This window comes from Peromyscus maniculatus, chromosome 2 (assembly GCF_049852395.1).
Source record: "Peromyscus maniculatus bairdii isolate BWxNUB_F1_BW_parent chromosome 2, HU_Pman_BW_mat_3.1, whole genome shotgun sequence".
In the NCBI taxonomy this organism is placed as follows: domain Eukaryota; kingdom Metazoa; phylum Chordata; class Mammalia; order Rodentia; family Cricetidae; genus Peromyscus; species Peromyscus maniculatus.
The window spans coordinates 61,745,903-61,772,384 of record NC_134853.1 but is presented as its reverse complement, the minus strand read 5'-3'; the positions used below and the strand labels follow the sequence as shown (position 1 = coordinate 61,772,384).

Sequence of the window (26,482 nt, the reverse complement as noted above, 5' to 3'; positions counted from 1 at the left end):
ACATAGGTGTCATTCCACACTGGTTAGGCAATGATGACAAGGAAAGAAAGATAGCACTGGAGCCTGTGTCAGTGAGAATACAAGGCATTCTCATGCTTTGACTGAACATCCAGCAAATGCTGTGTATGAAAACACTGAGGACATGAGAATATATGACCTTCAGGGAGGGTTATGTTCAGTATATAATAATTTCTTTTACTTAATTGCAGTTGGATGTTTTCCTGTGTTCTACCCAGTCCTGCAGCTGCTCAGACCCAAATAAACACACAGAGGCTTATATTGTTTTTAAACTATGGCCATGGCAGGCTTCCTGCTAACTAGCTCTTATATCTTAAATCAACCCATTTCTATTAATCTTATGTTTTGCTACTTGTTCTGTGGCTTTACGTGCATCCCATTACATGTTGCTCCTTGGGCGTCTGGCTGGCATCTCCTCTGCTCTGCCTTTCTCCTTCCTCCTCTCTGGTTAGAATGTCCTGCCTAACCCTATTCTGCCTCACCATTGGCCCAACAGCTATTTATCAACCAATCAGAGCAACGTATTTTCTTACCATACAGAAAACATTCTCCCATCACTTAATGAATAATGGAATAGTTGTCATGGTTATCTCTTTAGAGAGACATTGCTTTTCTGTTTGTGTCTCAATAGGAAAACATAAATGACATACCATAGATCATATCTGAAGTAATGGTGATATAAACACACACAAATACAGTCAGCTAGGAGTAACTTAAAAACACCACAGTCAGTCCCTCTATATTCTGTGCCCCTAGTGATGTGACATGGAAGGTGGTTGAGGCAAAGGAACACAATGTATGTGTGTTAGGAAGGCACGGCAGACCAGACCAACACTCCCCATTTTTATGTACAAACTGCTGTACTCTTCCTCACCTGGAGTCCTGTATCATTGGTGGAAGATCCTCATGTTCTTTTCCCAAACAAACAGAAGCATATTATTTTACATAGACTAGACTCAACTGATCTGGCACTCTGTACATATATTCAGAGAAAAGCAAGCTAAAGCAGACAGATAAAACTCATCACAGACATGAGGTCACCACTAGAATCACACTGTAATTCACAAAACATGACATGGTAGAAAAAGGTTTTCTTGTGAATTCCAGAATCATTTTATGTGGGAGGTGTGTTGAATAGGCAAGCTTATTTTTCTTTTGTGAATATTCATATTTTATCTGCTTTCTGTGCACTACAATGTATTAAATATAACTTTTTGTATTTTTCTCCACTAATGCCTATGCCATAAACCTTTAAATCTTATACTTCCATGGTACATTGTCTTGGAGAATGGTTATTCTTCTCCCTGTGCAACATTATTTCTGCCAATCCTTACTTCATTCCAAGTCCCCTTTTGTTGATATGGAGATGTGACTTTTGTTTACTTGAAATGCAGAACATTAAAAATACAATGAGAACATTTCCATGGATTTTCCTTCTTGCTTTCTTGTTTCCATTTATTCTATTCTACTGAATAGTGAGTGACTGAAATACAATTCCTGTTGCAGCATTTCTTATTGAGTCATATTCTGACAGTATCCCACTTTAAAAATGCATGTGTTATAACTGTGTCTGCATGGGGTGATAGATACAGCACACTTGCTGCCTTCTGTAATTTTCAGAACAGTTGGTTTTCATTATACTTCTTTCCCTCGTCCTCTACCACCCTGGAAATACAAACAGATATAGCCCCCCGAGGTACTCGTTCCTCCCTCAGACCTACAAACAGACCAGACAGCGCATAATGATTGGGAAGCCTGACAGTGGGGAGACGGGATCATTAAAGACAGTTAAGCAGAACTCATCACCACCCTTGAGAATTTGAAACAGATTGTACAATACAAAAAAAAAAATGGACCAGTTATCACGATGGCTCTGTTTTCAAACTCTGTGCACCTGAAGGGTTATTTTTATTTTAAAATCCTTGCTATAGAAAATAGCATGGAAAGAGAATATATGAATTAACCTTGAAAGCTCTCCAGAATGAGCACACCCATGTGAGAAGATGGAGAATGAGAAGGAGTTGGGCACCACCAGGGGAATTCAGACATTTATCTGATGGTCAGTGGGGAGACACTTATCTGGGGGAAACTGTGAAGTCTGAATTAGATGCTTTGCTTCCTAGACATATATTTTTATTCTCATAAATATCCTCCATGCCAGTGAGGACCCTTCTAGGTTAGTGGATTAATACATAGTTAATACATAGTTACTTTGGAGAACACCTTTTTAAATAAAATTTTCTCATCAAATGCTGATTTGTGGGTGTGGAGGGAGAGCAGTATGCTATGCATGTCACAAAGACAAAAAACTCATGCAGTTCTAAAACCCCAGTAAAAGTTCATCATTGTTGATTTTAAAAATAAATTTTATAGCTTAGTTTTTCAGGTTGACATTTTTTTCCTTTAGAAGCTAAAATAGATATTCCTAGGTAACATTAATTACTTTCGAATATTATTTTTGGTACCTTCTTCTCTAAATATAAAAGCTAATATCATCCAGATAAAGTTACTTTTTAAACCATCATTGAATTTAGAAATGTGCCTAGAACATTATCTATTAAAAAGCAGAACTGCTATAAAGTCTTTGCTGTTTATATAGTCATTAAAACATCCATGACCCTCTGTGTGTGTATGTGTGTTTTGTCTCTGTCTCTTTGTGTCTTTTTTTTTTTTTAAATATGTGCCCACAAGTGATTTTATACTTTTAGAAACAGGATCCTTATTAAAGGCAGACTAGACATTGGAAAAAAGTACTGACTGACACTGTACAAGTATAAGAAGAAATGGCCCATCTTCAAAGAGAGGGACACACAGATCCTTCTTAGTAAAGTTCATTCCCCTGGTGGTACCCAACACCTTCCCATTCTCTCATTCTGGTGTGCACAGGCATTTGCATGTGATATTTACTGCCTAAGAAAAGCCAAAGTGTCATTTTTAATGCAACAAATAAGGATCCTGGATGTTGTTGCTACTTCCTAATAGGCAAAATCATGAACTAACCAGAATCTGTTCAACAATTCTGTCTAGATCTGACAGAGAACTGAAGTCACACAGGAAGCTATACAAATGGGATTACAGAGAACCACAGCTTACTAAAGCAGAAACCCATAAGCATGAAGTTTTAGACCCAGTCTCTGGTAGGAAAATGTAACTGGAAGTTAAAAAAGGGCTGGAGGTCTAGTGAGGTCCAGTATAAAACCTAAGGGTTGGAATTTCAGCAGGGTCTTACAGTGGAGCCTTCAGGACCATCCACCTCCTTTTATTTATATAACCTCTACTAGGTTCTCTCATTGAAGTTCAATGAAAAGTCATTTCCCTATTTAGGTAGGAATAGTGGAACATTACCCATCTTTAAATACACCAGAACATTCTGTCCTTATAGATAGGATCTATACTTAAAAGAAATCCTTTTTATCAGAGCATAACTTACTGTGAGGATTTGTCAGACTGTTCAAGAGAAAGCAATACCCAACTCCTACCTTCCTCTAGCCTTCTGTGTTAGGAACATAAATTAGCAAGTTGAGGCTCTGGAGCCATTCTGCACCATCAAAGAGGGCACTGTGAAATATTGTTGAGCCCACAGCACTGGCAAACAAGAGTACTAAAACACTGAGATTTTAGGACTGTATCATACAATTGTGGTTCTCTTCCCCGTACATTACATTGACTTTAATATAGCTAATCTGATGGCGTTTGTTGTTCCTACAACACCAAGTCTAATTTTGAACAAAAAGTTACCTAGCTAACTAATATGGAAGAATATTGAAGAAACTGTAAACATCAAGGCCTGAGTCATATGACAACAATTTAGAATTCTCAGACCAGGATATTTCTCTGTGAACTGCAATTAATATGTTGAATGCTTAAAAAAATAGGTAATTTGTAAGTGGATGTGAAGTAAGCCAGAAATGGAAATTTTACTGAACAACCAAGTTATGAAAAAAAAAAAGAAGCGCTATAAAATAATGGTTATAATGAAACCTTTTTCTTTTTCGGGGGGGAGGTTGAGACAGGGTTTCTGTGTAGCTTTGTGCCTTTCCTGCAATCACTTTGGAGACCAGGCTGGCCTCAAACTCAGAGATCCGCCTGTTTCTGCCTCCCGAGTGCTGGGATAAAAGGTGTGCACCACCACCACCAGGCATGAATTCTTTTATACATTGGTTATGTCTGAAAAATAAGGACAGCAGTGGATCTGATGATTGAAATTTCCAAATAGGAAGAGACTAAAGTGATCAGACTCTGGTATTTCAGAACTGTGTACAATCACAAATGGTGTAAAATGTTCATTTTTTGATTACTGGAAGGAAAAGAGGAAAAGTCCATAGAATGCAATAATGATAGATTTTCCTCCAAATCAGTGTCAGAAACATAATCATAGACCCAGGAATTGCAGAGAGTACCACATTATTAAAGGTGAATTTATTGTGAAAAAATGAAGCAAACAGAAGTACCACTAGTGTAAGAACCCAAACCTACAGCTGAAAAGACTGTGTTCACACTGTAGCACAAGACATCAAATCTTGAAAGATACTGCAGGAAAGACAATTTGCTTCATGAGAAATAAAATTGACCCTTATAAGCATGAAAGAGACTAGGATAAAATATTGAAATTATAGGAGAAAATGAAATACACTAACAAAGCATTCCACATCCTGTGAGTTGTCTTTCAAAAGAGTGGAAAGGCTGGAAGTACAGCGCGACGTAGAGTACTTGCTATCATGTATGAAGTATGTGTGACTCCCAACACTTAAAAACATGAAGAAGCAAAGACTTTCCCAGGCAAGGACATTTCAGAAGAAGAGTAAAAACTGAAGATCATATGGCCTATAAACATGTTTTATACGATATTTATTTGAAATAAGTCATAATTCTCCTAAACATAAAAAGAGAATACTAGCAAAGAAAACAATGGAAGTAATAAAAAAAACTTTCAGTTATTTTTACTGATTTACTAGTTCAGAGTTTATTCATAATCATCTCAAAAAAAAATCTGCCGACTATGGGCTGTGTATCAAAAAGCTGAATTATATAAATGGCATAAGAAAAGATGATTATAAATACTGTTTTTATTATAGTATAGTGTCTGAAAAGTGATATTAGAGAGTAATTTTAGATTAGTAAATACATTCTGCTAGGTCTAAGGCAGCCAGTGACATAGCCAAAGCTGAAATAGAAAATGTTTTTAAAAAGAGAACAAAATCCTCTTAAAGACTCAATACCTTTCCTTCAGTGATAGACAGAAAATGAAAAGAAACATAGCTGAGCTCTGAAGTACCGCCAGTTAATTGATTATAATTTACAGCCAACAACTACTCCATCCCATGACATGCTTTCTGGGCTGATGATATGAAGCATTCACCAAAACAGAACACATTATGGGCCATAAAACACATCTAACCTAATTCCAAAAAACAATATGAAATTTATGTTTTTAGACTCAGAGTTAAATTATAAGTGAATCACAGGAAAAGTACTGTTTGCACATGCTTTCTTCTCCCATCACGTTTCTCCCATGTAATATATATTTATTCCCAAATTCATGGCTTATTTTATTTAAATTTATTTAATCTTTTTTCTTTACTGTTGTTACAGATAAATATCGCTTGTTGGATCTATTTAGGGCTGAATGTATATAAATACTTTTAAGGCTGACCATTTGGGATTAGATATCTATCTAATCTATCAGGTGGCTCATCTTTGGGAAAAACTGATTCTGCCCCTCTAAAAACTTATCAGTTGCTAAGAGATCTTCATTCAGTGGTGGGGCCTTATGAAGTTTACCACATCCATGATGGCATGTCACCTGGTGCTGTCATTGTCCAGGCCTCATTTAGGCAGCCATATTGTTGAGATTTTGTGGGTGCAGTTTCCCTGTCTTATGCAGAGGACACAATCCTCACAAGAGATGTCCTGGTCCTCTGGCTCTTTCATTCCATATTCTGTTACTCTCTGCATTTTCAGGGCAGAGGAGATCTAGAGACTTGACCAAAGCACATGATGAGCTACTTGAACGAAGCCTGACAATTGAATCAAACACATTGTTTTGAGAAAAAATGTATAGGATTGAGTGTATGTTGTAGTAAAAAGAAAAACTTAAAGCAAATAATCTAAATTTACAAGTTGGGAGATTAGAAAAATTGAGTAATTTAAATATGAAATAAGAAACCCGAAAGAATGGAAATCAATGCACCTGAAAATGAGAACTCAATAGAGAAAACCAATGAGTAAAAACTGTTAAAATATGTTATTCCACACTATCTAAAAATTGGTAAGTCTCTTACCAAAACTGGAGAAGTAAAAATATAAGTATATTAAAAATTAAAGAATGAATAATTTAAGAAATAAAATATTCTGGGTTGGGGAGATGGTTCAGCAGATTGTCACTTGTAACAAACTAATCCTGAACAACTGAATCCTATCCCTGGAAACCACACACTGGAAGGAGAGAGCTGACCCCTGCAAGTCATCCTCTGACTGCCATACACAAATTGTGGTAGACATGAGTCTACACACACACACACACACACACACACACACACACACACACACACATACAATCAGACTCACACATAGAGACACATCTAGACTCACAAACACACACACACACACACACACACACACACACACACACACACACACACATTTACACAAAGAAAATAGGTCATAATACCAAGTTACTAACAAAACTCTATACCCCCCAATGGCTGCAGGCTAGAACGCTGAGCCAACATGTTTCAGTTGTTGCAAACCTAGTCAAAGTAATCTAACCTTCCAAACTGACAAAGAAAGAAATAGGTCATCCAGAATGGTCTTCATTTGCTTACAGTTATTTCTGGGTCTGACTAATGTATACATGGAGACTCTTTCACATATCTCATCAATCATCAGTTTTCTTTAGCCATGATCCTATCAATAAAACTTAAACTGACTGTGACAGAATTTATATTGAAATTTGGAGTCTCCCTTGTTCAATCTGTTGAAGACAAATTTTGAAATAGTCAAAAGAAAAAGGTGTGTGCTTCTTTGTGAGGGTAACATTTTACCTAAAATCTGGAGGATCATAAAATATTACAACAATAGGAAATGCCCTGAATTTTAAAAACTTCCTGGCTTTCTACAGTTTGCTTGACAATGTGGATTCTATTGAACAAGGCGAATATCAAGAGCTGAGGTGGGATGTGATGTGATTCTGTGACACATCCTCCATCAGCTGTCTTCTTCAGTGGTCCTTATTTGTATTTCTTTTAATACAGGCAGGGAAAATGAATTTTTATGGAGCTTTTTTTCAGATATCAATTTTGCTTTTATAGATAGACAACTCAACTTCTGGATACAAAGGCGATGATATCTTCGACAGAGTTGTTTCTGGGTGTTTAATAACTTCTCTAAACCCTAGTATTCTTCAGAACATGGTTTGAAAGAAAATTCTAAATACTTGGTTAAAAAACAACTCTTTTATATATAGGTATTTAATTTGTAAAGTGAAATTCTGCTTTCAGTAGTTAACCTCACCACAAAAAAATAACTCATGAAAGGAAGATGTAGAGAGCAGAAAAAAATGAGTATTGTGATAAAGTGAATAAGCAGGAAACAGGTCTAGACAGAACTCCATGAAGAGGAAATGAGAGCAGAGTTGGGGATCATTATCTTACATCATGTTCTCTGGTTTTAAATTGAATTTCCACACTAGTTGCCTTGTGAGTTCACGTGGCCTCCTAATCAACCCAGAAATGAAAGGTGACTTGAATAGACAGAAATAACATTACGTTCATAAGATTTTGAAACTATGGGACATTCCATAAAGACTATGGATTACTCCTAGGATTTTCCTGAAAAAAAAAAAAACACAAAAAACAAAAACTCAAGCTCTAAGACACAGTTATAGGAATTAAGAGCACAGTCTATAGCCAAGAAATAAGAACTCAGATCACAGCACCATTTTCATGAATAGGCCAAACCCAGTCATCTTTATCTTGTATTAACTCCTTTTCAGTGAAAGCAGACATTTAATTAACTAAAGAGATTTTAGGTTTGACATTAAAATTATTTAGCTTCATATTACTTATATAGTGTCTTTCAATGACACTTGCTTGCAATAAAATTTCCTAGCCTGAGCTTGAAGTAAGATGAAGCAGCTATGCCTATATATGGGCTCTTAATTCTCCTATCCTGATATTATGAGTCTTTGTCGATTTGATTTATTCTTCTATCAGAATGCAAACTTTATGAGAAGAGGCTATAGTTAGAATCACTGTGGGTTTTTTTTTATCTTTATGAGATGCATGGAAATAAATTCAATTAGTGATTCATTCACTCTTTAGAAAAAAAGACTAAGTCCATGTGAAGTATATTGGGAAATTTTAATTCTGGATGCTATCTGTAGGTTTAGAACAGAAAAGAGTATTTGTTTTTTGACTTCAGAAAAATCCTTGTAGCATAAGAGAAACATAGAGCAATAGTGCAATTGTCTGGCTTTCCATTACTGCCACGTAGAACAACCTGGAAAAAGAAAACAACAACAACAACAACAAAAAAATACTAAACCATGCACTCAGACCTAGTGAGTGAAGAATGGAACGTACTTTGACTTCTTGCTACAGATTATTTGATGTCGAACAACTCCTTTAATAATTCACTGGGAACACGCAGATAGAAAATATTATTATTGTCTTACAATAGATTTGAAAACGAGTAATGAGTAAAGAAGAGGCTGACATCCAAAGGAAGCCAATAGCTTCTGTTATGTACACTGATTAATATAAAGGAAGGAATATAAGAAAATCCAGTTCCAACCTACTAAGTGATTTTAGGTATCAAAATATGAATATTGTACTGAAAACAGGATGGAGCAAAGAAAGCCTAATGTGTTTCATAGTACTTCATTCAAATGGTTCAGGCACTTCATCCATCAATGACATACATATCACACAAAAGAACCCCATTATAAATAAAAATTATGCTTTTGTATCTATATTTTAATTGAAAAATAAGGAAATCCCTCTGAAGTATATTTTAATGTCAAAATTATTAATCCAGAAATTTTTTTACATAAGTTATTTAAATGCTTTATATATTGTTATGAAAATTTTCTGCATTCATTCAGCAACACTGACAGCTAATAGTGTTTCACTTTATGTGAACCTTGTAATCTGCTTAAGTGCACACTTATTGATAGGCATATACACTCTTTTTCCAAAACTTACTACTAAAAACCATTGAAAATGTGTATCTTTTCATCGTTTGATTGATTGATTGCCATCTATCTGCTACCTACTTATCAATGCATGTATGTTCATGTTTTTTTAATGTATTTTCTGAATGAAATTGCTTCTGATAACCTTTTTAAAGGTCAGAAACTATTGAAAAGCAATCCTGGTAAGAGGTTATGCAAATACACATTTCTATCAAGAATACAAGAGTACCGTCCTCTTCTCCTTGCACACATTGTATGTAAGCATCTAAACATTTGATAAGAGGTATGTATTAATTTATGAATTCCCTTGGACATTTAAGGAAATGAATGTTTTTTTATATATTTATTGCTTAGTAAGGTAAAACTGTAATGAGTATAGCAATGTTTTTCAGAAACCCAATGACACTGTTTAGAGTGGGGCTTACCTGCAACTATGCCTTCTGGTTATAAATAGCTCTGTTACCTATGAAGGCAATTGCAACAAATCTGAAATGTCTTCTTCTGTCCTTTTATAGGAATGCTTAATTTTCTGCATCAGAATTTGGAGCTGACAAAATATACTGACAATTTAATGGGTACTTTTCACTTACAGTTTCATAAACTGTGTTAAGAAAAAGAGAATAGAACCATGAAACACATGAAAGGAAGCCATTTCCTCTCATTCATGGGACATAGTGGTATTCATATACTCCATTTCGAAAACAAGAGTCTTAACTAATTAGTGTACTATGTGAGACCTTTGCCATCATTGCCTTTCCATCCTTCATCCTTAAGTCCTCAACAAGTTCTAGTCAGCAAATGATAGTTGAGAGGCTGGCTTCTAAAAATGGACCACCTGCATATGTAGTTCTGCTTTGATCAGCTGTACAATGTTGAGCCATGTTCCTTACCTGGCTGTGCTTGAGCCAGGTAAGGAACAGTTGAGCAGTTGGTAGGGATAGAGAGATAAAAATAACCAACTGACATTTCAGGAGTTAAGTGCTGAATTGGAATTTATAGACAATTATCTGAGTGGAGGGAACTTTTGAAGAAAAACATAGAGTTTGAGCAATAGGCAAATAGTAATCCTATTAGCCAAAGGTTATACTGTCTTATCTTGATATACTTTGTCCTGGTGTCCTGTCACTATATAATAATTACCCTCAATTTTTCAGCTTAATGCAACATACATTTTCATTTTGGTGTAAATAGGTCAGAAATACAGGCAAAGCCTAACCCTCTCCTTTGCTCAAGATCATGCAAGACTACATGTTCGTTTGACTACATTTCTATTGTTTGGTTGGTTTTGACATTGGGCCTTGAAATCCTGGGAGTGGAGAATGACCTTAAACTCTGGGTCCCATGTCAGATATATCTGTAAGTGTTGTCACATCTGTGATATAGAACTTAGAAAGACACACAAATGCACACACATGACTGCAACTAAGCTGAACAAATTTGAGTGGGTGAATTTTATTAATGTCATTATCTTGGTTGTGATTTTATAACTGCATTAGTTTCTTTTCCTGTTGCTGTAATAAAACACCCTGACAAAGCCAAGTTAATGGAGAAACAGCTAAATCTAACTCACTATGTACGGATAAAGTCAGGTGTGTCAGGGGAAGTCAGGGTGAAGAGCTTCAAGCTGGTTACATTGCATTCACAATCAGGAAGCATAGATCAATGAATACATGCTGCTCTTTTGCTCTTGTTCTCTACTTAGAAAGTCTAGGTTTCCAGCCAGAGAATGGCACCACTCACAATGAGCAGGTCTCCCCACCCCAATTAATGCAATCAAAGCAATCCCCACAGTACACTCAGAAGCCCAACTCAGTTGATTCTAGATTCTGTCAGAATGATTGCCTCTACTCTGATTGCAGTATATGTGCTCCACCATTCCTGGAAAAACATTATACATATACATATACATATACATATGCATATGCATATGCATATGCATATACATATACAAGTGTGTGCGCACGTGTGTGTGCACGTGTGTGTGTGTGTGTGTGTGTGTGTGTGTGTGTGTGTGTGTCTGCATACTGAAAGGAGGGTCTTGTCCCTGCTAAGCAAGTAGAGCACCACTGACCTATATCCTCATGACTGTTTTTGAACTCTAGGCTTCAGGCAATCTAGACAAATACTGATAAACTGATCAACATCTCAGCCAAGACTGTTCTTAACATGCAAACTCAGATTAAATAGACCCAATTTGGAACTCATGTGCTTGGTTGTATAATTCAGTTTCTTCAAGTTGCACGATTCAGGGTCTTGACTTATTGCTGTGATGAGTAGAGAAATCCTAAGATTTTATTGCCTGTGTTCAGCTTAGAAGCAAACTCATAATTCCCAAACAATACCTGATATTCCCTGCTATATGGGCTTCCCTCACATAGCCACCCATTTCATAAAGGCAATACCACTAGAATAGATAGAACAGCTCATATTATAATACAATATCATAAGATCATGCATTTATCTCCCATCAGTTTTTCCAGAATCTATAATTACCAGACCCAGTATTCCATCATAAGGAAAGGTAGTTTCAAAACCTTGATCCCAACAGAGGAGAGAGGGTTCATGAGATTGACCCTAGAGTCATTCTCCCACATAATGGTAAAATCAAAATAGTCTATAGGGATAAGAACAGACAAAGGAAGCCTGATAGAAATGTATGGCACAGGCTGTTGTGTAGTTATATTGAAGCTATGAAATAGAGCTTAAAATGTGGCGCTAGCAGAAGTTGTGTAGAACCAGAAAGTGACTCAACCAATTCCTTTTTATTCTGCTTGCTTGGTAGTTTACACAAATGTTGATGTATCTGCCTGCTGGTACTTCCTTGTGTTGACGATAAATTAATGTGATAATTAGTTCTCATTGTTTAAATGATTTTTTTCCAAATGAAGAACATACCTCCTAGGCTTTTGAATGGCAGATACATCTGCATCCTTCCTTGGGCAATTTCCCTTATTGAAACCATGTCACCTGAAGCAGTGACACTTTCCATTTAAAGCAGTGTGGTAGCAGATAACAGTGACAGCATGAGATTTTAGGTCTAGAAAGAGCCTGAGGCGAATAGATTATGTTTAGGCACTGACAAAACATAGACACATTATTCAGTTTTTGCCCAAGCAAGCTAATTTATTCCAAACTTGTGAAGCTTTGTTTTGATAACTTCCAAGCTTGTTCTCGGCTCAGTGCTTGCTTGACTGAGAAGTATTTCCTTCTCAGTACTCCCTTTTGTCACTACAAATTCTATTTGGGGGACTAATGAGTTGAGATCATAGAGTGAATTCATCAAGGAATGTAATGGGGTCGTGGTGCTATGCCTCGTGTTCCTGTGAATCCAGCCCTGTGTTTACCAGCATGTGCATGAAGAGTCACTATTTAGCATCTGTGTAGTTGGAACAGTGGGCCTACAACTGCTTGAAGGGATGAAAATTGGACCCCAAATCATAGAAGGTTACTCAATGTTGACAATTTTTTAAAAAAGACTTCTAATCACTTTTTTTTCTTTATGCTTTATTTGGTGGTTCCCACTTTCCCATCCACTGAGTTCATGCAGGTAACTAACATGGAAGTGTTTCAATCTTTGATCTTGAACACAGTAATTATATCTTATCATAGTAAAACTATGTTACAACATAATGTTGTTTTAGGAAACAGGTAATATCATCAATACCAAATTCGTAGAATTGTATTTAGTTCCACTAAAAACAAACAAAATCCTATCACAGGGCAATAGACCTCAGTGGTTTGAAGAACAATTCTCTTTCAGAGGCCCCAGTGCTCATGTCTGCACCAGCATTCATGAGCACATACCCATAAACACACCCACACAACATATATGTAACTTAACAAATTTAAATTATGCACATGTAATTTAACAAATAAATTTTAAATACTGTAAAGGTTGTTATTTATTTAAAGTCATTTACATGAGGTCTGCATTGACTCTGTTGGGTACATGTTCAAAGTGTATGAATTACTAATATGACAGATTGAGCCATAAGCATATTTGGAAATTACAACATCTTTGAGAGAGAAAGAGAATTTGAATTGGCTGATACATTTATTTAAATAATCAGTAATATTTGCTTAGAGTAAAGCTAATAATGGGGAAATCATATTCAATAATATTTAAAACATCTCCCTGTAATATTATGGTATGCTCACTATAATATTATTCATATTTCTTTCCCTACATAAGAGATTTGCTCAACCATGAATGCAATATTTTATTTTCCTTAGTGTAAATGAGTTTTTCTTACACTATGTAATCTACCCACTTTTGAGAGACTGTTTATGGTTTTTAATGCTTTCTAATCACAGTTTATTTTAATATTGTCCAGGTATATTCTTGTCGTCACCCCGAGTTTTCTGCCTCTGGTGTTGGCAGTGGGACTACTTGCCTTTGTTAAATTAAATCCTTATTACAACGATGACAGAGAATATGAATAGGCAGGTGGTTTGAAATAAAACTCTGTCATTGCAAATGATACATGTCATAAATGCTCTAAATGACCCACAATGGGATCTGGGTATTTGGATGTGCTGATCATCAGAAATTATTACCAGAATCCACCCTGGATTGACATGTACCCAGGAAACAGTGTTCCCCAAATTCAAGTTTTCCACATGTTGAATGGGTCTGAGCTGTGTTTGGAGCTCTGTAACATCTCTAGAGAGGAAAAGACTATAGGGATGGTTCTACAATTTTACTCATTCTTTTTTTTTCCAGAGCTCAGGACTGAACCCAGGGCCTTGTGCTTGCTAGGCAAGCGCTCTACCACTGACCTAAATCTCCAACCCCAATTTTACTTATTCTTTACGGATAGAAAATGCCAAAGATTCACTGGCCAATGTTTGCTTTGCTGTTTATTGATCTATGTAACCTGAAAGCTTTTTCAAGACTGTATTCTATGAAACAAAATCTCTTTTGAGGACCTTTGAATTTCAATACAAATATTCCACTGATTTATTCAAACATTTGTACTGTTAGTAGTTGAATTTTAAACTATTAAAAACAACAAAAATATAGTTTTCCATTTTAATGAGCTCTTTTGCACTATAGTAATTTTAAAATATCACTTTAATCAATAATACATACAGTACCAGAGCCCTTGGGCCTACAAAGTGTCAGCTGTTTAATTTTGAAAAATGGATATCACCCTTACAAATTCATCTGGTCAAGCATTTGCATTACATTATGCTTAGCACATAGACTTAAGAGCACTGAGAATGCCCTCATCAATTATATGAAGAAGATGTAAAGCTTGGTAACTTTCTGTGTGATCTCTAATTGTAAGAACTTAGGGTGTGATTGATTTTCCCAATTTCTGCCCCCACAGAGTGCAGAAAATGACAGATAGAAGAAAATTAAACTGTTACAAAACAGCCTGACATTTACATTTACTCTATATCACACACACACACACACACACACACACACACACACACACACACACACACTTTGTCCTTTAAAATGAAGAAAATCCATTCTTGGCACAATGGTCTATGCCTTTGATCTGGGGTTTAGGAAGATGACCAGGAGTTAGGAGTCATTTTTCATCAACACATGAGGCCTTGCCTACATTTTAAGTCAAAGAGGGAGAGATAAGAGAAAAGAAAGGGGGGAAGAAAAGAAGGAAGGAAGGAAGGAAGGAAGGAAGGAAGGAAGGAAGGAAGGAAGGAAGGAAGGAAGGGAGAGAGGGAGGGAGGGAGGGAGGAAGGAAGGAAGGAAGGAAGGAAGGAAGGAAGGAAGGAAGGAAGGAAGGAAGGAAGGAAGAACAGAAAAAGAGAAGAGGAAATCCTGACATTGTCATTTCCCACAACACAGCTGAATCTGAGTAACATTAAGTTTAGTGAATTAAGCCAGGCACAGGAAGACACATTTAAGTTCTAAATGACTTGTGTTGAGAAGGGCATTTGGGGTTGCTTCTTACCAAGGACTGGGGATAGAGGGTGATAGTGGAGATGCCGCTTATTGGAGATTAGAGGAAGGAGGTGGGTTTGCTGGTTACCAGGTTTGGGAATGGCAGGGTGTTGTAGAGATGTTGGTTACTAGGAATGGAGGTGGAAGGATGTGGTGGGATTGTTTGGCTACCAAGAATTGGGGATGGGAAGTCATGGCAGGGATGCTCTCATCAGATATTTGGGGAGGGAAGTCGTTGGGGGGATGTTGATAAAGAATACAAGATTCCATGTGAATAGAAGCAGTAGGTTCAAAAGACCTAATATACGGCAGCATGCATACACTTAATAACCATTCATTGTGTTGTCAAAAATTACTAAGAGTAAAGTGTTCTTACCATAAAATTGTAAATATGTGAAGCACAATGTTAATCAGTTCAACTTAGCCATTGTACAATATGCACATATTTCAAAGTACTCATATAAAATATATGCATTTTAGCCGGGCGGTGGTGGCGCACGCCTTTAATCCCAGCACTCGGGAGGCAGAGGCAGGCGGATCTCTGTGAGTTCAAGGCCAGCCTGGGCTACCAAGTGAGTTCCAGGAAAGGCGCAAAGCTACACAGAGAAACCCTGTCTCGAAAAACCAAAAAAAAAAAAAATATATGCATTTTTATTAAAATAAATACAAATAAGAATGTTAAAACCATAAGGGAACAAGTAAATATATCCCTAAAAAACAAAACAGAGCACCTCACAAGCTTCACTATGCAGGATTCTTTTCTTTATTCTACAAATAATCTATGTTGAAATAGAAATTTTTAGAGGTCATGAATTATTATTATTAGTAGTAGTTATTATGTGTATATGTGTGATGTACTGATTGTTTCACATTTGTATACAGAATGTTTCAGTTGTTACATTAGTTACTTTTCTGTTCCTGTGATAAAAGACCATAACTAAAAACAATAGAAAAGGAGTTTATTGTGATGTATGGTTCCAGAGCAAGAGTCCATAATGGCATGGGCAGCATGACCATAACCAGAGCAGGAAGATGAGGAATCACATCTTCAAATTTAACACATAGCAGAGAAAGCAAACTGGAAGTGGGTAATGGTGCAAGCTCTCCCAGCCTGTCCCTGGCACAAAGGGATACTTCCTCCTGCAATACTCAAACTCCTAAAGCTTCCATAAATTCCCCCCTGAATTACCACCATCTAGGGACCAAGCATTCAAATATGAGAGCCTGTGGGTAACCGTTCTCATTCAAACTGCCACAGTTTTAAATATATACACTTTTATATGTTAATCCTATATCAATAAAATATTTTAAAAATGAAAATTGTGAATCAGAAATCTCTAATATAATTCTTTGATACAAGTGTCATATGTACATTGGGATATTAGATTAAGGGTTAAGTGTGTTTCTGAAAAGTATCCACTGGTCTGATAATGAAGTAATATATATGTTTAAAACAGCAGTTCAGGGAAAGCAGAACAACAGAATGAGGTAAGTTGAGTGGGAACTTAGGTTTAAAAAATGATTTTTGTGGATTAAATTTAGCATGAAGGAATTTCATGTTAACTTTGATAGTAGTGAAGAGGTTTTGTAAAACTCAGAAATATTATATCAATATTTTCCTGAGAGTCATCAAAGTTTGTGTAGGTATGAATTAGCAAATATATCAATAATGCAAGATCACAAGATGCCTGGCCAAGACATTTTTTAAATGTTTTTGAATTGATAGAGTTGCATGGAAACAGTATCAAGAGTTTCTTTATATCAAGTGAACCTTCCAAACAGTAAAACCAATGAGTGTATACTACATAAACTTACATGTCTTAAAGACCTACTTTTTCTAAAATGGGTGATACATATTATATTATCTTTTTTTTACTTCTTTTCATAGATAGGTTTATACACTTAGTCAACAAATGTTTTTAAAAAAATAATAGCTGGGATTTTTTTAATGAAGGTTTTAGTGGTAATCAGAACTGGTGGAGTTCACCTCATATGGAAAGTTAAGAGGAAGAAGCAAATATTATCTAATAATCGTTTAGATAAATATAATTTCACAGACTAATGGACTCCACAGTTATTGAGTATGCAATATGGTCTCAGTACCTAATTTTACTAACTCGTTCAATATTTTATCCTTCCATTTAGGTAAATAATTTTGTATGTTTTTTATTAATAAAGAGTTGGAATATGGTAAGCATTGGCAATTTTGTAAAATTTATGCAGACTAGTGAATAGCATTTTCTCTGTTCAAATTCAATGAGAATGGATACAGATTCTATGCTCAAAATCACATTATTCTGAGAAATAGTGGAAAGAAAACTTCAAGAAGAAACAGTAGAATATTAAAAGAGATGCCCAATTAGAAGGAGTATGCATTAGAAGTAGCTTAAACTGAAACCTAGAAAGAGCTGTGAATAACCAGGGAAGAGACAAGATAAAAATAGCTCTAACAAAGCAGCACTCTGTGAAAGAACCTTACAATATGAATGGCATGTTCAACACAGATGCAGCTAAAGGGGTTACTGTGACTGGACTAACAGTGCCTTTTAGTTAGGGAATAAAATGAAAAGGAATACAACTGATAGTCAAAAAACAAGGGAAGTCAATTATGGAGAAATAAGACTAGGTTGGTATTTTACAGTAATTATGCCTGGGATATAGTGAATGGACCCAAAGGCAAAATAAGCCATGATTAGACCAAGTGAGTGAAACAGAAGATACCAATTTCCTGGAATGGACAGAACAGTAAGATTCCTAACAGATAGATGGATTAAAGGATACATCCAGGAGATGAGAAAGAAGGCACAGATGGGAAAGAGGGGACACTGGATTCTGAGCTGAGATTCCTGGCCTAAAGCATTCAGTGTTTATTTGTTTGGGAGATTCAAGTTCTCATCATATATTTGTTAGTCTTGAAGAGCTATTTTTTATGGACTTAGACTTAGAAGTAAAAGCTCTGGGTGAGGACAGCCTATGACTCTTAGCATTCTGTTCCTTACATTTTTCTTTGGCTTCCTTCATTCTCCTGGACAAAAAGCTTAGCAATTTCTCCATATTTTCTTAGCATGCTGTTTTTCAGAGCAAACTGTTGGTGTTTGTGTTGCAGGACATGGACACATGGAGTAACAAGATGTTGACTCTTGAGTGTTTTGGTGCTGGGCTTCTTACCTTCCTGCTTAAGGGCTTTCTGACCTGTTTGCGGACACCATTGACTTTAGAGAGATGGAAGAGCTTTCAGATTCTGTGAGCTCTTTTGGACTCCAACCACTAAGATACAGCAGTATCTGTCAGTTCAGGAATCTCCTTCTCTCATTGTTCACAATAGCCAAGTTGAGAACATTGAGATTGGCATCCACAATGTAGCTGCAAACCAATTTATGCTTATTCTCTCCAGTTCTCCGTGGTCTATAAAACAAAAATGTCCCTCTACAATGTATCAAGATACCTTGAATCATGGGAAAACCTTGCTTGGGGTTCCCATGAATTATCAGGACCACACAACCTGTGTTGGCTAGTTTATGTCAACTTGACACAAGCTAGAGTCCTTAGAGAGGACAGAGCCTCAGTTGAGAAAATGCTTCCATAAGACCTGGCTCTAAGGCATTTTCTTAACTAGAGATCAATGTGACAGGGCCCAGTGCATTGTAGGTGGTTCCATCCTGAGGCTCCTGGGCTCTATAAGAAAGCAGGCTGAGCAAACTATGATGAGCAAGCCAGTAAGTAGCAGCACACCTCCATTGCTTCTACATCAGCTCCTGCCTCCAGGTTCCTGCATCCAGGTTCTTGGCATGCTTGAGTTCCTGTCCTTCCTTTCTTTGATGATGAGTTGTGATGTGAAAGTATAAGCCAAATAAACCTTCCCCTCCACAGCTTGCGTTAGGATATGGTGTTTCATCATAGCAATAGAAACCCTAACTAAGATGCAACCCTTCTGCTCTTCATCCAGAGCATCAGAAGCTACTACTGTGGTCATGTGCTTCTCATAGAGTGTATGAAGTTTGTGTTCACTGACCTCTTCAATGATTTTCTGACAGCCAGTCAATGAAGAGGAGATATTCAGCTTCATCTTGACCAGGCCAATTGCCCAGGAGGAGCCACAAAAAAAGTTTTAAGGCTTACTACCTGATATCTCCGTCATTAGAAGTATCTTAAATTATGGGATTTCCTTCCAAAACATAAAAAATAATCCTCCACTGAAAAATATTTTTCATTGGAATAGTTTATTAAGTGTTTCAAACACAGAACAAAATATAAGTGAGTATGAACATGGGCTTATAAATGGAATACAGATGACAAGGCTCACAGAACTGTCATAGAGTAGTGGAGTAACATAATTGAAGGTGAAGAACAAAAGGTGTGAGTTAATTCCCAAAACATACCCAACCTACACTGGTCTACTTGGCTAATGAGAGTGAAACCTACTTCCAGGTGAGATTGGTAAAGCTGCTAACTCTGATGTTTTCTTTTTCATTAAGTCACTATACAACAAATGATTTTACACACAGTTTTGGTACATGTTTAGTGTAATACTAGATACTGAGGATATACTGAACAGGAATGGTTCATGTCTCCAGAAAGGTTCATCACTATCATTTTCACTAAACTGCTTCCATCATCCTGTATGCTTATTTATGACTTCAGTTTGTTGTCATTGTTTAAGTGTGGTTAAGATGGCTAAGGATCAACTGTGCAGTTGTTATATATCTATTACAGGTTCCATTCCATCAGGGAAAGGAGCAGTTGTTAATAACTCAAGTTATTGGGACCACTGTTTTATTTCAAGTCTCAGTCTGTTATTTTCTCAGTAAATCTGTCTATACCTTGGTTAAAAGTTGTGCTGTGTCCCTCAGTGGTATCAATGGGAACAGAAAAAATAATATCTTTGGATTGTTCTGAGAATTAACTTAGCAAATAGCTGCATTAAAACAGAGCTTGGCATATGGAAATTATTCACTAATTATTATATAACTCTTTATAGGGCTTGAAAATTTGTGTGTGTGTGTGTTTGTGTGTGTGTTTGAAAGAGAGAAAGAGAGAGACACAGAGAGAGAGAGCATTCATAATTTTATTCCAAACAAAGCATGTAGATCAATTGCCAAACATTATAGCTGTAGTAGAATTTTAACTTTCAAAACTTTAAGCAGAATAAAAAGTTTTAACTTGATTGACCTAATAAAAAGACACCAGTGCATTGCATCCAACTCTAGGGTTTTGAAAGATTAAAGCGAATAAAAATATGGATATCCTTAGCAGGTGTATCTCTAAGAAAGTCATGAACAAAGAAAGTGTATGCCACCAAAGCAGTCTGGAGTGAAGTCCTCATCTCTCAGCTGGGAGTCCCCAAACAAAGCAGTTAAAAAACCAGGCAACTTGAAATAAAGCATAAAAAAATGCCTGTTTTGAGGTTTCCTTTTTTTTCTATTGAAGAACAGGCAGTGTGCATTTCATGCTAAAGTAGAACTGGGTATTGTAAAAGTGCAAGAGTCTCTTTCAATAGGCTTCTGGCAATGTGCTTTAAGGGGAAACTGTAGAGAGAATTAATCAGTACTGTCACTGGACTTTTCTAAACTTTTTTGAAATATTTGCTTTCAATATTAAAATTTCTAGTGAGTAACTCAATCAAAACATCTGAGTGTACTATCTTCTTTCTTCTATCTTCCTTTTGATCTGTAGTTGTAGATAAGAAATATCCCTGGGTTGATTCACTAAAATTATAAATTATATATTTTAATTTTTAGTATTAGACTAGTTATTTTGTGGTGTAGGTTGAAAATTACTTAACTGGTTTACTAGAATTAAGAAGAAAGTAATATCATATTCAATTTTATCTATCTTAATGAAAAATAATTTTGAATATTTATGTCCTGAGGAAATATCACTTCTATGGCATCAATTTGCTAGAAATATCATATTAATTAAATCTTTTAATTTTATGTGAATGTTACCTATTTAAAATATTAGATTTTTGTGAATCTTCTAGTCTAGCATTAATTACAGAACTAGGCTGCCTTTCATTTTAATACCATCCTTTTAAGAAAGGGTCAAAACACCAACCAAAAGAAATGGAAAACTTTCATTCAGAATTTCCCTCTTGTTTAATAACTGTGAAATGTTGATAATAAAACATGAAATCATCTGTATCTGGTCTGCTGCTCTGATTATAGGTTTCAAACTTGGTTAAGCACCATTATATTCAATTTCCTATTTATTCCTTCCAGTTTTCTGACCATAGCTATCTACCCATGGTACTATGGAGATAATGTTGACTGTATAACATGTCATCTTGAGATAATTATGGGATAACATTATGTGCTTCAGATAGTAGGGTGATCTGTAATATTCCCTACGACTTATCTTATACTGAATAAACTAAATAATATTTTGTTTCATTTGTATTTTATTTATTTTGAGCCCTCCTATGTTGGTGTGGGTGTGTGGGTATGTGGGTGTGCAGGTGCACACATACCATAGCCCACAAGTGGAGATTAGAAGACAACCTGTTGTGGTCAGTTCTCTCCCTCCACCTCATAAGGCCTGAGATATAATTCAGGTCTAGAGGTGTGGTAGCAGGGGCCTTCACCCACTCAGGCATCTTGCTGACCCTGAAATATTGTTTATAAAATAGTGAAGAGCATAGGTAGCTCATACAGAGGTCATCATTTCTCCTTTTCAAATTATTGGGTCTAAAAGGAAACAAACAAAAGTAGAGAAGATGCAGACACCATCTAACCACTCATTGGTCACTGAGTGAGCTGTCTATCCCCAGCGTAGATGGAGGCATTGTTTCTCTCAGAAGAAATCTAAGTCCACTATCAGTGTACCTCCTCTTGTGGTACTGCAATCAGTCAAACGCTCCTTAGAGACTGCTGTATTGTGAGCCTTCCTCCATCATCCCAGGAGTGCACTGCTCACTGTTAGCCTTCCACCATCATCCCAGGAATGCACTGCTCACAGGTAGCCTTCCTCCATCATCCCAGGACTGCACTGCTCACAATGTTTTTCCATCATAAACTCTGAAACTTCATTCTTTCTGTGTATGCCCTACCCTACTGTGCAAGAATATAAATATGGTGAAGAAAATATCAATAGTAAGGTAATTCTCAACTTTTTGAGAGAAGAGGCCAGAGCGTATTTTTGCTATGAAAAATAAAATGTTTCTAACTTTCCTATCTTGAAATAATGTCTGGGAAAAGTTAGATTTATTTGTAGAAAAAAAAGAGTGTTTGGGAGGTTTTGTTTTAAGTCCATTCATTCAAAACAAAAAGTTTATGTTTCCCTCTGAATCAGCTGTAAATGTATAGATGAAAATGTATAACCATAGGCTCTTTACCTAGGGCCAGTCACTTGCAATATTTGTTTTCCCTTTTAAAAGAGAAGGGAGATCATTCTTTCTCATGTGTTTTCAAAGATTCTTGAACATATGCCCACAAATCTAAAAGATTAATTCACTACATTTTAAGTAATGTGACATTTTTTCTTATCTGTAATTATTACTCTACACATTGTCTTCAAGAAATAAAATAATAGTTTTGATTATATACATTCAATTGTACAACTCTATAGTCTCCTGAGTAGGGTCTTCTTTGTTTGAATAGTAGCCACGTCTGGATTAACTACAATCTGAAAACTATCAATTTTTCAGTTATTGGCAGAACCTTACTATCACTCCCCTTTAATGTTATTTTTTATCATAATCACTACAGCAAGATCCTGATTGTGAAATTGGCTCTCCATAGTTTGCTTTATAAGGGACTGATTCAAGTGTGACTTTGTTGGCCATGCTACGTATTTGGATATATTTTTTTTAAGTGAGAGGATGGAACATTTATTCCTTTAAAAAAAATAAATATTTTTATTTTATAATTAACTTAATTTCACATAACAGCCATGGATTCCCCAGTCCTCCCTCCTCCCACCCCCCAGCCCTCCCCTTCAATTTACCCCCCATTCCCACCTCCTCCAAGGCAAGTTCTCCCTTGGGGATTCAGCCCAGCCTGGTAGACTCAGCCAAGGCAGGTTCAGTGCCCTCTTCCCTACACCAAAGCTGAGCAAAGTGTCTCAGGATAGGCCCCAGACATATTTTATATATGTCTTAGATGTATTTTCTGACTACTAAATCACCGTCTTTTTGTATTCAAAATATTATCCTTCACTTTGAATTGTTTATTTCTATCAAAATTCTAAGTGCATAATTCTGTTTATTCTTGTGGTTCTTAAACCAACTCAGTTAAATTACATCCTCCAATTCTTATTAAACTGGATTTTCCTATTTTTCCTCTTCTTTACTCTGAAGATGTATATTTGATTGCCAATGCCCATCTCCTTTATCTTGAAATCATTTTAGTGGGAAAGACCTAATGCATGTATAATAACATGACCAAGGCCCGCCTGCTGGATAGGCTTCTAATCCTGTTCATTATTCTGTAAAGCAGACTGTTGCAACATTGCTTCAAACTTTGGTTTGCTGCTAGAGAATCATAGTTTGAGATTTGGTTGCTTATACATTCTATTGTCAGCATGGTGAAACGGAAGTTATTTCTGCTGAGACTCCTCAACTGCCACTCAGAAACCACCCTACAAACACCCATGTTTGTTTCAGTCTTGTCAATGTATCTGATCTGGATTTTTCTTTCTCTTCTAAAATTTATGTGTTGGTAACTTAATTTTTGTTTAATGGCTGTGGTCTGATTGCTTCTTTTGCATTTATATTATTTATTTTATTGCCATAATCTATTTTTCATATCTGTCAAACAATAATGCCTCTAAATTAAAATGATTGCTTACTAAAAGTTAAAACATGACAGCAAATTGCAAATACAATATACATTCCATCTACAATAAAGATGCCAAATATAATTTTTATTTTGTTTTATATTTTTTGACAAGATTTGATTATATATCATAGGTTTGCCTCAAACTCCTAAACCTCTCACCTAAACCATCTCAATGTTGGGTATCAAAGTTGTGTGCCACCACACATAGCTGTGTGATCTTTAAATATGATAACAAACTAAAATTTTTATTTATTTATTTGTTTTTTGGAGCATCTAACCTTCCACTTAGAGTTTGTGTGCTGATATACATCACACAATAATGCTTTTGGAAAGTATTGTGCACATATCTCGTTCTTAGAAGAAACAGGCATGCAAACTGAGTTCTCTATGCTTGTCATCAAGCACATTATCTCTCACTCACTGAATTATCTCCCCAGAATCCAGCTGCTCATGTAAATGTTGGAGACTGATGCTGGGTGTTTTCCTTACTGATACCACCTGATTTTTTGAGACAGTCTCTCAGAGAACCTTGTTGGAACTTGCTGTTTAGCAAATAGCTGGACAACCAGCAAACACCTTGGATACAACTTTCTCCCCAGTCCTTGCTGCGAGCATTAGGGTCACAGATGAATGGAGGTCCAGCAATAATACAAGGCAACAACAAAGCCCCATGCATCTTAATGATCATTTTAATTTGCTTTTAGTAAGTATTTTTAAATGGTTTCTCCTATAAAAATTAAAATCTAATCTGAATTATTATTGGAGTCTCACTGCAGATTACTGTCTATCATTTCATCTTATCAGTTATACTACTTGACATTCCATAATTTCCTATAGGAGATTCACAAGTAAAGGGAAAGAGAGCCATCTGTCTGATAAGCTGGTATGCTAGGTATATATTACCAAGTGAATTAATTCCTAAAATGATGACTATTATTTTCATTCTTATGTATCTTGTACAGAGAAATTATGAGGTATGAATTAAAATCTTAATAAAAATCTAGTTAAGGGGCTGGAGAGATGGCTCAGAGGTTAAGAGCACTGACTGCTCTTCCAGAGGTCCTGAGTTCAATTCCCAGCAACCACATGGAGGCTCACAACCATCTATAACGAGATCTGGTGCCCTCTTCTGGCCTGCAGTCATACATGCTGTATACATAATAAAAAAAAATCTAGTTAAAGTAATCATTCTAAACAAGGAGCCAAATCCCTCTGCATCATGTAGAAAAATATTTATATAGTAATCTATGTAGAGTAAGGAAAAACCTCAATTACAAATGCTTGTTTGTGTAGTACAACACCCTCTCTCAAGATAATACATGTAATTGAATGTGGGTTTTCTTTGTGGTGCTTTATAATCTGGACTCTATTTGAGTGTCTTGGAAATCTCAGACAGACATAATTTCCATTGCTATATTGTGCAATTTAACAAAAGCCATAATAACAGCAATACACTTTGAAGCACTTTTTAAGTGGCAGTGTAGAATGATAATAAAATTTTATGGCTAATCACCATCTTTGTACACAGTTATATATTGCTCTGAATATAATTTTTTCTTCCATTTATTTATAGGAATTGAAGAGTGACATGGGAAGACAGCATCATGAGCTCCTGGGGTTTCTAAGCTGTTCTGTGGATTTTTAAGTATATAAGGTAAACATTGAGTCTATTTTGTTGTGTTTTGGGGATGAAAGTGAATATCATCTTAAAATTTGTTAAACTCTTGTATTTTATATAACATACTGTAGACTACTTGGATTCTGTTCATATTTGTTTAGTGTCCTTTATGAAAAATTTAACATATTCAAGGGTTATACTCTGCCATCTTTTTATTTTTTTAAATTATGTATTTTTGTATGCCTATCTTCTGACCTAACCTCTGACTATATAGAATCTGGGGATTGAACTTAGGTCATCTAACTTGTTGGCAAGTGCCTTTAAACATACCCATAGGTTAGTGCAACTCTCAACCCTCATCAGAGACATTTATTTTGGAAGAAAATGGTGATTAATACAGAGTTCCACAATTGGTCAAGCTCGGTGGAGAAAATAAGAGACAGTGAAGTGATCAGCTCTACATGGCTCTATCAGATCTTTAACCCCAAGGCCCTGGGGTTGTCATGAAAGAAGCATGGAAAAAATATGAGTCAGAGGCAGTCAGTATCTGAAATGAAATATTTGTTGGACATGACACCACCACTGCACTTGTGAACTACAGTCAGCTGTGACTGCAGGCATAAATCTTTCAATCCAGCCAGACCCACTGACAGCACAGATGGGAAGAGATCATGAAGTCCAATCCCTAGCTGAAGAGACATTGAAAGTTAATGGTTTCTAGGTGAGGGAGAGACACTTCTTTTGGGGCATGCAGATGACAGAACACTATCTATAAATTGTCCCATGTCCATGCAAATAAGGCAATACTAAGTGGACTCAGTGAGCTTTAAAAACAGAGAACACATAAATGGGAGAGAAAAGTGGCAGGGCATGTGTAAAGAGAGGAACTGCGGGGGATGAAATGGGAGAAATTTGGTCAAAATATATCATAAGGATGTATGAAAAAAGAACAAAGTTGCATA

The 26,482-nt window shown here is 36.1% G+C and overlaps 1 protein-coding gene across 5 annotated transcripts in view; it reads left to right on the top strand.

Annotated features, from left to right (window-relative positions):
* Nucleotides 1-26,482, top strand: part of Lingo2 (leucine rich repeat and Ig domain containing 2) — a 1,165,708-nt gene that overhangs the window by 437,328 nt on the left and 701,898 nt on the right. For all 5 annotated transcript variants that reach the window (XM_015994223.3, XM_042270975.2, XM_076564048.1 and 2 more), the window contains one exon: nt 25,476-25,556. The gene's annotated coding sequence lies outside the window, so the exon portion shown is untranslated. The remainder of the gene's footprint in view (nt 1-25,475; nt 25,557-26,482) is intronic.